The sequence below is a fragment of the Quercus lobata genome, chromosome 11, assembly GCF_001633185.2.
Source record: "Quercus lobata isolate SW786 chromosome 11, ValleyOak3.0 Primary Assembly, whole genome shotgun sequence".
In the NCBI taxonomy this organism is placed as follows: Eukaryota; Viridiplantae; Streptophyta; class Magnoliopsida; order Fagales; family Fagaceae; genus Quercus; species Quercus lobata.
Genome location: NC_044914.1, coordinates 56,965,441 through 56,971,686, shown reverse-complemented (window position 1 = coordinate 56,971,686; position 6,246 = coordinate 56,965,441).

The window sequence follows — 6,246 nt, the reverse complement described above, 5'->3', positions numbered from 1 at the left end:
ATTGGGGGGCACAGGTATAAGAAGTCCACTATATGCCTGATGAACATTAAACAGAGGGAGGACGAGACGTTGAGGTCCTACATCACCCTCTTTAACAAAGAGGCTCTCTCGATCGATGAAGCAGACAACAAGATACTCATAGCTGCCTTCACGAATGGACTATAGAAGGGTAAGTTCCTGTTTTCCCTATACAAGAATGACCTAAAAATTATGTTAAATGTGTTGTACAAGGCCACCAAGTACATGAACACAGAAGATGCGTTGCTGACCCGAGAAGAAAAGCCGAGGAAGAAGGAAAGACAGGAGAATGTACAGCAAGACAGAGAGCAAAAGATGGCTAGGACCGAAGAACGACGGGAAGATAGGCATTCCAAGCCCCCCACAGGAAAGTTCGCAAGTTTCACTCTACTGACTGCCCTAATCAACCAAGTCCTGATGCAGATTAAGGACGAAGGAGCCCTGACCTTCCCCGACAAGCTGAAGGGAGATCCAAATAAGAGGTCTAGAGACAAGTATTGCTGCTTCCACCGTGATCACAGCCATGACACAACTGATTATTACGACCTAAAGCAACAAATTGAAGCCCTTATCAGACAAGGAAAGCTGCAGAGGTTCGTCAGCAAGGAAAGGACGGACCCACCTCAAAAGCAAGCTCCCTGACAGGAGAATGAGCGCCCCAGGCTGCCCATAGGAGATAAAAGAATGATTGTAAGGGGCACGACGGTTATCAAGTCATTTAAAAAGGCCCTTAAGACCTACCTCAGGATGGTTCAGAACGTCCAACTAATGAGTTCCGTAACCAAGATGGCACGGATAGACAACCCCATCATCAGATTTTTGGAAGAAGATGCTCGACGTTTTCACCACCCACATGACAATGCACTTGTCGTCAGCATATGAAAAGGGGATTACAACACGCACCGGGTTCTAGTCGACAATGGTAGATTAGTTGACATTCTTTACTACCCAGCATTCCAACAGATGAGGATTGATAAAGAGCAACTAGTTCCTACGAACGCTCTGCTCGTTAGTTTTGGAGGAATAAGGGTGTTCCCTCTTGGTGCAGTCACATTATCTATAACAGTGGGTGACTACCCCCAGCAAATCACTAAGGACGTAACATTCTTTGTGGTTGACTGGGCGTCTACCTCCAATGCCATCCTGAGATGACCTACCCTCAATTCATGGAAGGCTATAATCTCAACCAAACACTTAATGATCAAGTTCCCTGCAGATTATGGAGTAAGGGAGCTGCCCGAAAATCAAGTAGCTACATGCGAATGCTACATAGCTATGATGGAGATGGATGACCACCTCCAAGCCATGAACATAGAAGAACATCGGACGGTGACAGAGTCTATTGAAAGGCTTGAAGAGATACCTTTCGATGACTCCAGGAAGGATCAAACAACGAGGATTAGTACCCTCGCCAACACAATGGTCCGCCAAGCACTAGCAACTTTTCTCAAAGATAACCGAGATGTATTCACTTAGAGCCATGAAGACATATCGGGAATAGACCCTTCGGTTATGGTGCAAAGACTGAATATGTCACCCTCCTTTACACCCATTCGTCAAAAGAAGTGAGTATTCACTCCAGAACGAGACCAAGCTATAGCAAAAGAAGTTCACAAGCTACAAGAGGCAAATTTCATTAGGGAAGTTTACTACCTCGACTAGCTGGCAAATGTGGTGGTGGTCAAGAAAGCCAACGAAAAATGGAGGATCTGCGTAGACTTCACCAATCTGAACAAGGCATGCCCCAAAGACAGTTACCCCCTCCCGCGAGTTGTATCTCTAAGTGTTGTAATCTCTATTTAATATAGTGAAATTATTTAGAGTTTGTCCCATAGTTTTTCCCTTCAAGGAGAAAGGGTTTCCACGTAAATTTTTGTGTTCTTATGTGATTATGCTTCCGTTGTGCTTGCTGAAATTTATTCACAGTTATATAAAAATTTTCCCAACAACATGCCTCAACCATTTCAAATCTATATAATTTCTAAAAGTTGAAACTTAGCATTTATTTTTACTACACTCCCCTTGAGCCATATTAGCGTAGCATTTCAGTCCAATTGGTTTATTCACTCCATTCAACCCACTTCGGTCTATTCAATCCATTCGTTCCACTTCAATCTATTTGATCTACTTTGATCTATTCAGTCCACTTTGGTCCATTTCGGTCTATTTAGTTAATTCATTCCTTCAGCCTATTCAGTCCACTTTAATCTATTTCGGTCTATTTGGTCCATTCAGTCCACTTTGGTCCATTCAGTCTACTTCAATTCATTTGGTCCACTTTGATCCATTCAATTCAATTCAGTGATACTTTAGGATGAGAGATTTGTGCAAAAGATGCATTGTTTTAAAAACTAGACCGACTAGTTCAACCGGGAACCGGTCCGATAAAAACCAGAAAAACTAGAAACCAAACTTGTTTTCAGTTCTTTGACCGTTCTGGTTTTTAAAACCATGGAAATATAAGTTGCTTCATTGATAATTATGTCACATTCTCTCCATAATGTTGGTAGATTCTTGATAAAATTACATTTTTCTTATCTGATATTAAAGTCTTGTAATTTTTCTTAATATCAGTGATGAATTTACTTGTTTCTTCCTTTTTAGACCATTCAAGATGTATAGATGATGAACACTTATAAGTTTCATTTACAATTTTCATTTTTGATTTAAGAAAAAAAATTCGTCAAATTATTCCACATATTACACGAGTTTGCGACTAGTTACTTGGAAAGTTTAGTAAACTAACGTAGTAATGTTAATGAATGCTATTGTGTCAATTTACTGTGATTAAATGAATTAATTATCATTTTGACAGTTTTATTATTTGTGACACATCAGTTTAGAAGATGTTGTATAACAAAAGTATGATGTTGAATCATCTTTTGAACACACCTATGCAGGAACCTGCAATTCCCTAATTAATCACTCAAATAGTATTAAACTTACACGTATTAATTAATACTATATATGTGAGTGATTAATTAGGACAATGTTCGTTTTATATAGGAGTATAGAATACTCTATGCTGTTCTAATCTAGCCATTTAAGCCCACCTTTTTTTTTTTTTTTTTTTTTTGTATTTATATAACTTATTACCGTTCATAGATAATTAGTACATATGCAGGCAAGACAACATAAATATATATATATATATATATATATATATATATATATAAACAACAACAACTAAGGCTTAGAATTAGATTGTTAACTACCCACTTGTCTTACCATGAATGTCATGAAAACTAAAGCTTAATAATTGATTCTCCACATGATCAAGCAATACAAGTCACAATAGGTAATGAAGAGGGTAAAATTAGGCATGACGGGTTCATTCGAATAAACCTAACGAGTCCGTTGAAAAAGACTTGATGGTGCTTGACCAGTTGGCTAATAGCAGACGGATCTAAGCGAACGTAAGGTAGACTGGTCTCAAGGCCACGTGACATCCATATAAATTGAGTGTCCTCCTAGTAATCCTAAATGGAAATAGCTTGCGTACTACGATTAACCCTAGTCGATAGAATCCCAATATGAATAAAATCCTAATATGGGAAGAATCCTGTAATATACGTCCATTAATGATGATCTTCTCCATAAGGAAAAGACTTCTCACACAAGAAAGAAAGGTCGGTTCTACATCACTATAAAAACCCAATGGCTCACAAAAAATAAGGTACGCATAATTCACCCCAACTCTAGCATCTAGAGTTGTAAAAAGATTTTCTAACTTGACTTTCGGAAGGTCTTTGGCCAATACCACACCGGTACTTTCCTAAGGTTTCTCTTTGTTGTTGTTTCACAGGTATTGTTTCGAGCACATGAGCATTGTGCAGCTTACTAACGATTTTCGACATCCTCAGTTGGTGTCATATGTGGGAACGGTGATCAAGAAATAAGCCACATTCATCGCTTCCCGGACAAAAAGTTGCATGATACTTACTCATTCGATGGCAACCACCACCCACAATTAAGGCGACAAACCGCGACCCACTACCCTGGAGAGGCAAGTCCAAACCCTCACAGCAGCAGTGGAACGTCTCACCAAGCAAAATCATGACCTAGAGGAACAGCTATGCTAGAAGAATGCAACGATGGATACCCAAGAAGAAGACCAAGAAGGCACCAGCGCTGAGAGAAAGAACCAAGAAGGGCCGGAAGGTAGCAACGCCTGAGCAGGCCAAAGCGACAGGACACAAGTTGCCCTTCTGTCACAGATACGGTTCCAACTTATATAGTCACCGAGATGTAGATGATGAAGGAACGGATGGACTTTATGATGAATGCACTTAGAGGACAGGTGTCTAGTGACCTCGATGACTTGGTTCTTAGAGCTGATTCATCATTTACAGTGTCCGTCACTACATTCCCATTTCTACCAAAGTTTCGCATGCTACAGGTGGAAAATTATGACGAATCCGAGGACCCTTTAGATCACTAGGAGTCTTTCAAGACCCTAATGCACCTTTAAGGGGTGCCAGACGAGATCATGTGTAGAGCCTTCCCCACCACGTTGAAGGGATCTGCCAGGATCTGGTTCAGCAGGCTGTTGCCCAATTCCATTGATACCTTCAAGGAGTTAAGTTCCACACTTCATCAGGGGGCACAGGTATAAGAAGTCTACTACATGCTTGATGAACATTAAGCAGAGGGAGGACAAGATGTTGAGGTCCTACATCACCTGCTTTAACAAAGAGGCTCTCTCGATCAATGAAGCAGACGACAAGATACTCGTAGCTGCCTTCACGAACGGACTACGGAAGGGTAAATTCTTGTTTTCCCTATACAAGGACGACCCAAAAACTATGTCAGATGTGTTGTATAGGGCCACCAAGTACATGAACATAGAAGATGCGTTGTTGACCCGAGAAGAAAAGCCGAGGAAAAGGGAAAGACAGAAGGATGTATAGCAGGACAGGGGGTGGAAGATGGTTAGGACCGAAGAACGGCGGGAAGACAAGAGTTCCAAGTCCCCCACGGGAAGGTTCGCGAGTTTCACTCCGCTGACTGTCCCAATCGACCAAGTCCTGATGCAGATTAAGGACGAAGGAGCCCTGACCTTCCCCAACAAGCTGAAGGGAGATCCAAATAAGAGGTCTAGAGACAAGCATTGCTACTTCCACCGTGATCATGGCTATGACACAACTGACTATTACAACCTAAAGTAACAAATTGAAGTCCTTATTAGACAAGGAAAGCTACAAAGGTTCGTCAGGAAGGAGAGGATGAACCCACCTTAGGAGCAGGCTCCCCGACGGGAGAATGAGCACCCTAGGCTGCCCATAGGAGATATAAGAATGATTGTAGGGAGCACGACGATTACCGGGTCATTTAAAAAGGCCCTTAAGACCTACCTTAGGATGGTTCAGAACGTCCAGCTGACGGGTTCCATAACCAAGATGGCAGGGATAGACAACCCCATCATTGGATTTTTGGAAGAAGATGTCCAACGTCTTCACCACCCATATGACAATGCACTTGTCGTTAACATATGAATAAGGGATTACAACATGCACCGGGTTCTAGTCGACAATGGCAGCTCGACTGACATCCTTTACTACCCAGCATTCCAACAGATAAGGATTGATAAAGAGCAACTAGTTCCGACGAATGCTCCGCTCGTTGGTTTTGGAGGATCAAGGGTGTTCCTTTTTAGTGCAATCACATTATCCGTAACGGTAGGTGACTACCCCCAGTAGATCACTAAGGACGTAACATTCCTTGTAGTCATCTGAGCATCCGCCTACAATGCCATCCTGAAACAATCTACCCTCAATTCATGGAAGGCTATAACCTCAACCTACCACTTAATGATCAAGTTCCCTACAAATTATGGAATAGGGGGGCTACACGGAAATCAGGTAGCTACGCGCGAATGCTACATATCTATGATGGAGATAGACAACCACCTCCAAGCCATGAACATAAAAGAACATCGGACGGTGATGAAGCCTGTTGAAAGGCTTGAAGAGATACTTCTCAATGACTCCAGGAATGATCGAACAACGAGGATTAGTACCCTCGCCAGCCCAATGGTCCGCCAAACACTAGCAACTTTTCTCAAACATATTCGAGATGTGTTCGCTTGGAGCTATGAAGACATACTGGGAATAAACCCTTCGGTCATGGTGCACAGACTGAACGTGTCACCCTCCTTTACACCCATTCATCAGAAAAAGTGAGTATTCGCTCCAGAACGAGATCAAGCTATAGCAGAAGAAGTTCACA